The sequence below is a fragment of the Hyperolius riggenbachi genome, chromosome 6 (assembly GCF_040937935.1).
Source record: "Hyperolius riggenbachi isolate aHypRig1 chromosome 6, aHypRig1.pri, whole genome shotgun sequence".
NCBI lineage: Eukaryota > Metazoa > Chordata > Amphibia > Anura > Hyperoliidae > Hyperolius > Hyperolius riggenbachi.
In genome coordinates, this window is record NC_090651.1 from 58,359,080 (window position 1) to 58,367,016 (window position 7,937).

The following is a 7,937-nucleotide window of genomic DNA, read 5'->3' on the forward strand; positions in this document are numbered from 1 at the left end:
CTGTGGAACTTTGTTTTAGATGACAGATGAGTCTTTACATCAGCTATGTACACATCTGCAGTCAGGAACAGCTCCATACTACAGGAACTTCTTTGAAGCCTCCACAAAGAAAAACAGAATTTGGGGACAGCAATCCATTAATTCAAGAATGATCACTTTGGCCAAGAAAGCCAGTGCCTGTTTTCATGATAACATACTACTTCCGTGCCATTGCCACCCATCATCAACCCATCAAAATCTAGAAAAAAAATAAATATTCAGTATACAAGATATAAACTAGGATAGGTATTCTTAAAGAGAACCCGAGGTGTGTTTAAAGAATGTTATCTGCATACAGAGGCTGGATCTGCCTATACAGCCCAGCCTCTGTTGCTATCCCAAACCCCACTAAGGTCCCCCTGCACTCTGCAATCCCTCATAAATCACAGCCGTGCTGTGAGGCTGTGCTTACATCTGTAGTGTCAGTCTCAGCTGCTCCCCCGCCTCCTGCAGAGCTCCGGTCCCTGCCCCCGTCCCTTCCCTCCAATCAGCAGGGAGGGAAGGGATGCAGGCGGGGACTGGAGTTCTGCAGGAGGCGGGGAGAGCAGCAGACTGACACTATAGAGATAAACACAGCCAGCTCTGACAAGCTGTTTGTCAGCAGCGTGGCTGTGATTTATGAGGGATTGCAGAGTGCAGGGGGACCTTAGGGGGGTTTGGGATAGCAACAGAGGCTGGGCTGTATAGGCAGATCCAGCCTCTGTATGCAGATAATATTCTTCAAACCCACCTCGGGTTCTCTTTAAATAAAAGTTCTACTTGGCATAGCTTTTTTTCCCTAACAACCTCGTCTACCTTTATCTCTTAAAGGGGAACTGAAGAGAGAGGTATATGGAGGCTGTCATGTTTATTTCCTTTTAGACAATACTAGTTGCCTGGCAGCCCTGCTGATCCTCTGCCTCTAATACTATTAGCCATAGCCCCTGAACAAGCATGCAGCAGATCAGGTGTTTCAGTGGTTCAGACTTATAAGTCTGATCTGACAAGACTAGCTGCATGCTTGTTTCTGGTTTTAATCAGATACTACTGCAGAGAAATAGACCAGCAGGGCTGCCAGGCAACTGGTATTGATTAAAAGGAAATAAACAGGACAGCCTCCATATACCTCTCTCTTCAGTTCCCCTTTAAGCACTTGTTTATAAATTACAGCTTGCTCTGTTGACACAGAAGCTATTCTCTTCTTCCTCCAACATTCAAGTGTAGTGAAGGCCAATCAAAGCTCCCAGGTCAGCCACTGGCACCGAGCAGGTAGGTTGTAATTCACAGAGAAGTTTCTGATAGCACTTAGAAGTGCTGTATGAAATTGACCAGAGTACTGTAATTATACCAAAAACGGCAGCAACTAAGTAGTGTGTTGTACAGAAGTTAAAGTAATAGCATTAATTGGCCAACTTAATCTGGAAAGGTACACTTTTGATCTGTCAGGTATCATGCCTAAGGAAGAGGCCTAAATGACGTTGAAAGCTTGCTTTTGTCAGTGCATTAAGTAAACTCATGAATATACATTGTTAAATTATGCATTAAACATTAGACAACGAGGTGGATAAGGTGGCGGGGGCAGACAACGAGGTGGATAAGGTGGCGGGGGCAGACAACGAGGTGGATAAGGTGGCGGGGGCAGACAACAGGGTGGATAAGGTGGCGGGGGCAGACGACGAGGTGGATAAGGTGGCGGGGGCAGACGACGAGGTGGATAAGGTGGCGGGGGCAGACGACGAGGTGGATAAGGTGGCGGGGGTAGACGACGAGGCGGATATGGTGGCAGGGGTAGACGACGAGGTGGATAAGGTGGCGGAGGTAGACAACGAGGCGGATAAGGTGGCGGGGGTAGACAATGAGGTGGATGGGGGGGGGGGGGGGGAGGCACACAGTTTAGTGATAGATTTGAGGGCACACAGTGAATTTGTTGAGTTGAGGGAGCACACAGTGTGGTTGATTGGATGGGTGGGGGAGTATGCACCGGTGGTGGTGGTAGCCAAGCATCAATATGATAGCGGGTTAAAGATTGAATTACTGGCTACATATGCAGAATAGTTATGATCAGTGTAGTGGTAGAATGTATTTACTGTAAATGATTATTCACATGATGGCATAGCACACAAGCATGTTCCCCATAGACTATTTATGGGGGGTACTGTTTGCAGCCCTTAGCAGAACACAGATGCTGATAGTACTTTATTCCCCTCCACTGAACAGAGCAGACATTGTACTGACACTGACGAGCTCTCTGTCAGCCCAGCTCAGATAATTGTCCTCACAAATGTTCCCAAGCAAATTTTAGCTTCATTGAAACCTCTTCCTGCAGCCCAGCCAGAAATAGACTCACACATGGAGCACAGGCTGTGCTCCACACTGCTGTCATCAGTTTAATTAGCTCATTTTAATATTTAAAGCAAGATTAGCGCTTCAATCAGCCGGGAACATCATCAATCAAGTGGGGGGCGGAAAACCTCAATTAGTCATAAGAGAAAGCCACCTGCATGTTCATGGAAATCGTTATCATCAGCTGCGGACAGCGATTTAATACTTTCACCCAAAACAAAAAGGTCTGGATGTGTCTTGTGGTGCAATCAGGATTCACAGACTGCCTAATATGTTCCAACTGTAAACTCGCCCACTGACACTATCAGTACAGTCACCTATAGGTGCTGCTAGGGAGGTACACGCACAGGGCTCTGGGTGCTCAAGCACCTCCCCTTTTTTGCTGCTAACGTATGGACCCCTTTCCTCCAAGACTGCCTACTCCTCTCCTCATTCATGCACTATCACAGCCTATGGAGAGTGGTAGTTTGGAAAAGTAATCCAAGCTCTGAAGTGTGAAACTGAGCTGAAAACTTACCATTACCATGGCAGCCACGTCACATGATCCGACGATCAGAAGAGAATTAGAGAGAGGTCATACATTGCTGCTGGGGGGAGGTTCAGGGAGCATCTACCTATTGTTGATGGGGGGCCTTTTTTAAATGTGAGTACTGCCCTTTAAAGAATCCTCTGCATGACCCTGCCACTTGGCAAAGTGTACAATAACTTCACTAAGTACCATGACACACCCAGACCTTCTGTAGTCACAGTTCCCTGCTGCGAGGACACTGGTGGACAGGAGGCCAACAATTCTAGTTCTCTACACAAGATTTCCCCCAAAATGTCTAATCAAGCAACTTTCCATCCATTTTCACCAAAACAAAATCATTTATCAAAAGTATTGATTGGACAGGATGGAAAGCCTAGGTTGAAAACCTTCAATCAATACACAGTAGGAACATAGAAAAAATATAACAGATAAAATGGAAAAAAAATATGCCTAATAATAACAGGAGTATTGATCTCCATATGTCCATTTTGTATGGCCTAGGAATCTGGTAAGTGACCAAAACTTGGGTGAGGTGATGTTGAGATTGATTAGTCAGTGGAGAAATCCATTTTTTTTTAATTTATTAAACAAAAAGAGCAAAAGAATTACTTCTCGCCTACATTTTACAACTATTTATCTCCAGTTTGTAAACTTTTGAACCAGTAATGTTTGTCTGGCAAACTCATGCATAAGCACAAAACGCCAAAATAGTCAGGCAACTGCAAGTGTATTAAGAGATAAAAGATGTCAGCCTCAATAACCGTCCTATTACAGAATTCCATTTATTGATACAAAGGGTGAGCTTGATGGATTTATAAATTATTGTTTGTGCAAATAAATGTCATCGAGTACCTTGTTCTTAATTTGAGCTCTTTCTAAATAAATAAGCACAATGGACATTGAACATGAAGTTTTATTAGCTACAGGATTATAAATGAATATAAACAGTGTATAGAAAGGGAAGTGAACGAATACTTAAAGCGAACCTTAAGTCAAGTAAAAAAAAATGAGATTTACTCACCTGGGGCTTCCCTCAGCCCCCAGCAACCTCCTGGCCGCAATAGCAGCATAGGGGGCGATATACAGGCTGGGAACGCGAACAATCACTCGCGTTCCCATGCCTGTCGGCCGGTGACGGCCAAACCGGAAGTGCTCGCCGGCGGGTCCTGAGACATCGGAGCGGAGCTGCGAGGGCACCGATCGGCTGCTGGGGGCTGAGGGAAGCCCCAGGTGAGTAAATCTCATTTTTTACTTGACTTAAGGTTCGCTTTAATGAGGCAAATGCTCTTCCCACTGCAATACACCTTCCTTCCTCAGCGCTCTGAAATTAGCCATTGGGAAGGTCAGTCAGGTGTGATCATGTGCAGAACAGATGCCACATTTCCCAGAATCCCTAAATCACAGCAGAAACCAGGAGTCTACAGGCGGGACTTGTTGTCACAGGAAGTAGGTGTAGAGCAGCTTGATAACAAGAAACTGGAATCAGGAGAGGTATCTGACCTGAATGGATAGGTACATAGATGCAAGGAACCAGTTTAATGACTACCCAGCAAGCTCAGGGTGAACCAAAACTCATAGGAGTGTGTAAGAGGCTACAAAGGACCAAAAAGCCCCCTTACTAAAATGTTATAGAGACTCTGCAAGATCAAAAAGAGAGCTCTGTTGGTGGGAGGGGAATCACTAGTGTGTTGTGTTGTGCAGCCCTGCAGCTTGGCCTTAAAGCTGCAGTGACCAATTAAAGAAAAAATAGCCTGGTATTTAGGGGGGTTTACCACTGTGGTCCTCAAGTGGTTAAACAACATAAATCTGTCTTAACTGGAATATGGGAGTTACTACTGAAGCCATTCTTTAAATGCGGCTATTTATCTGGCTGTAATGCTGAACCTCTGATTCTCCACTCTCGTCTGGTCTAAACATGCAGAAGAGTCATGTGACACCTCTGACATAAAGTCTTGTTTTTAAGGCTGGAGAGATCTGCAGTATTCCAGTCAGAGGAGTCAGCAGGGCCTCAGCCGTATGGCCAGACACACAGTATCAGTGGCAGCCTTCATACTTCTATTCTGACGGGCATCTCAAGGGAAAGGCTGTCTGACAAGATCCTGCCAGTTACAGAAAAAACGTTGCATGTCAAAAGTTCCTCCTGTTCAAAGCTTTCAATATTTCTTTCTGCATTAACAGAGCAAAACGGTGACAATTAAGATTGCATTTCCTCGCTATACATGCTGACGCAGCACTTCATACGATGATATTGGCACACTCACAATGTATATACACTGTACAGGCTCACTGTGGCTATGTGATGAGGTGTGGCCACTACCTATAGACAACCGCCATACTTCCGATTGTTAATGCCTACATATACCATGCACTTATTTTTATACAGTATACTGCCATTATTTTGTTTTGTTGTTTTGCTAGTTGTTCAGTCATTTATAGCTGTCATATAATCCTGTGCCATGGAAACAAAAAGCAATAAAATATATCTTTTGTTGTCTTCCTCTCTGCAAATTATTTTCTTTTTTAAAGGGAACCAGAGATGAACGATTCACACAAAATAAACATATAAGTTGATAGCTTGTAAAGAATAAATGCTCTACCTGATAATTTCGCCACTCTGGTTTGCCTTTTTGAGTGTTTTTTATCCATTATTGCTCCAGGAAATATCCAATATGGCCGCCGGCTCATATGCCTTCTGCTTCCAGGTTATAAGCTGTTCTGGATGTACTGTCTAGCCTCTATGAGACTATAGACAAGCAGGGCTGCTGCAGCCTTTCATCTGTCTGCTTTAAACCTTATTATTCTGGTATGCTGTGTGGCTGCCTGTAGGAAGTGTCTCTCATAGGAATGAAACTGCATACAGTAGATAATGACTGGCTGCACACTGCACACAGATACACTGTTTCAGAGCTTCTTTCTGGGCAGCAGCAGCCCCTCCCATGTCAACAGCTCTGAGTAGGAAATCTGAGCCAGGAGGGGGCAGGCTTGGGCTTGAAAAGCCTCCACAGAAGAGTGACTCAGCTATAATGATTCCAGGTCAAACCTAGACTGAATCAGTCGGTGGATTCTTATCACAGTTGATAACAGATAGATTAGACTGAGAAGAATAAAACTAAAAGCAGGGTAGGTGTTTACTGTCATGTTCCCACTGATAAATGTAATACAATACATGAGGGTGCTTCTTCTCTGGTTCTCTTTAAGTCTTTAAAAAAATGAGTTTATGTTTAGCTGGGTGAGCTTAATACGGTTACATTTTTTCTTTTCTTTCTGTTCTTTAAGCACTCATGGAGTTATGATGTAAGCAGAGTACCACAAGGTTTTACTTTAAGACCACTGCTATTTAAATTCTTTATAAATTACAAAGTATTCATTTAAATATTGTTTTGAGGATAAAAAACTTTGCAGGGCAATACAGTCCAGTGGAAAATGCATGCAATTTATAACAAGGTCATCTATCTTGAATGTATAATGTAGACAAGCTAAATGATTAGACAGTTACATTGCAGGCAATATTCAATGTAGATAAATGTAGTTCTGCATTTTTTCCTCTTACATTTAAAAAGAAGGATGGTGGAGAAAGGAGAGAGATAAATGAGGTATTATACATTAATATGACCTCATCTTGAATAAACATTTCTAGTACCAGTTCACAAAACATACACAGAGAACTGGAAAAGTTGGAAAGAATGTCAACAATTAATACGAGTCTATAAGGAAAGGTACTGAGCTAAATTTAACTTATCCACCCTTGACAAAAAGAATAAAGGGGAATATAATTGCCTTGTCCAAACACACCATACAGAAGACCCAGAGAAAAGTGGTTTAGGCTACAGAAACTGAAGAGGATTATGGAGAACTAGTGGGGAAAAAGGTTTAGGCCGGGTTCCCACATAAAAGGATTCTAGTTTTTGACAGTTGGCATAAGCTTTGTATGTGTTTCTATGGCTTAGTTCACACATAAAAAAAATGTCATGTCCAGTCTAGTCCGGTCAGTTTTGTATTAGTTTTCTATGGGTGTGTTCACACATAAAACACGCACAGTTCCAATCCTGTTGGGAAAAACGGATGCAAAACGGACAGGATCGGAAATGTACAGATTTATGTGTGAATCAAGCCTAAAGGTGGCCACACACACCAGACAATTAAAAGATCCAATTTTTCGCCAATTCAATAATTTTGATCAGTTGTCCCAAAAAATCAAGAGCTTTTCTTATTTCCTATTTTTGGAGATTAAACTTATTGGAAATTTCAGACCAATGTTATCAAGAATTGTATGGCGTGTGATGGGTTGCCAATTACTTGATGTAGAGTTCTAATCAATTTTCTGAGCTTTCAATATTTTATTCGTGATTGGGGAAAAATTGAACATAGGTGTGTGGTACATTGGTCAGATTTTTGAATTGTTACAATCGTTCAGAAAGCCCCAGCTGCTTACCTGTAGCCGTGTTTCGGCGAGTCCTCCAGGACGGCTGCTGCTGAGACATTGCATGTCTCCGGTCGCACTGGAAACACCTGAAAATAAATTAAAAATGTAAATGAAGTGTGAGCCCATAAAGGAGCTCCTCCCTCCTCATTCACCAGTTCAAACTCGAGAACCCATTCGTGCATATTTACACATACATATATACATACACATAATAGATTCATATAGGGTTGGGAACTCAGGCAGCCGTCCTGGAGGACTCGCCGAAACACGGCTACAGGTAAGCAGCTGGGGCTTTCTCCCATCGTCCTCCAGGACGGCTGCTGCTGAGACCAACGAGAAGTCTTTACCTTAGGGAGGGATGATGGCCTGTAGGACCTTACGTCCGAAGCTTTGGTCCTGGCTTGACAGAAGTTCCACTCGATAATGTCTGATGAATGTAGTATGAGAAGACCAGGTTGCAGCCCTACAAATCTGCTCTAGACTTGCACCTGACCTTTCTGCCCAGGAAGTTGCCAAGGACCTTGTGGAATGTGCTGTTATTTTGGAAGGGGCTGCAGTATTTGAATCCTTGTAAGCTAATGCAATAACTTCTTTCACCCATCTAGAAATAGTCCCTTTAGATGT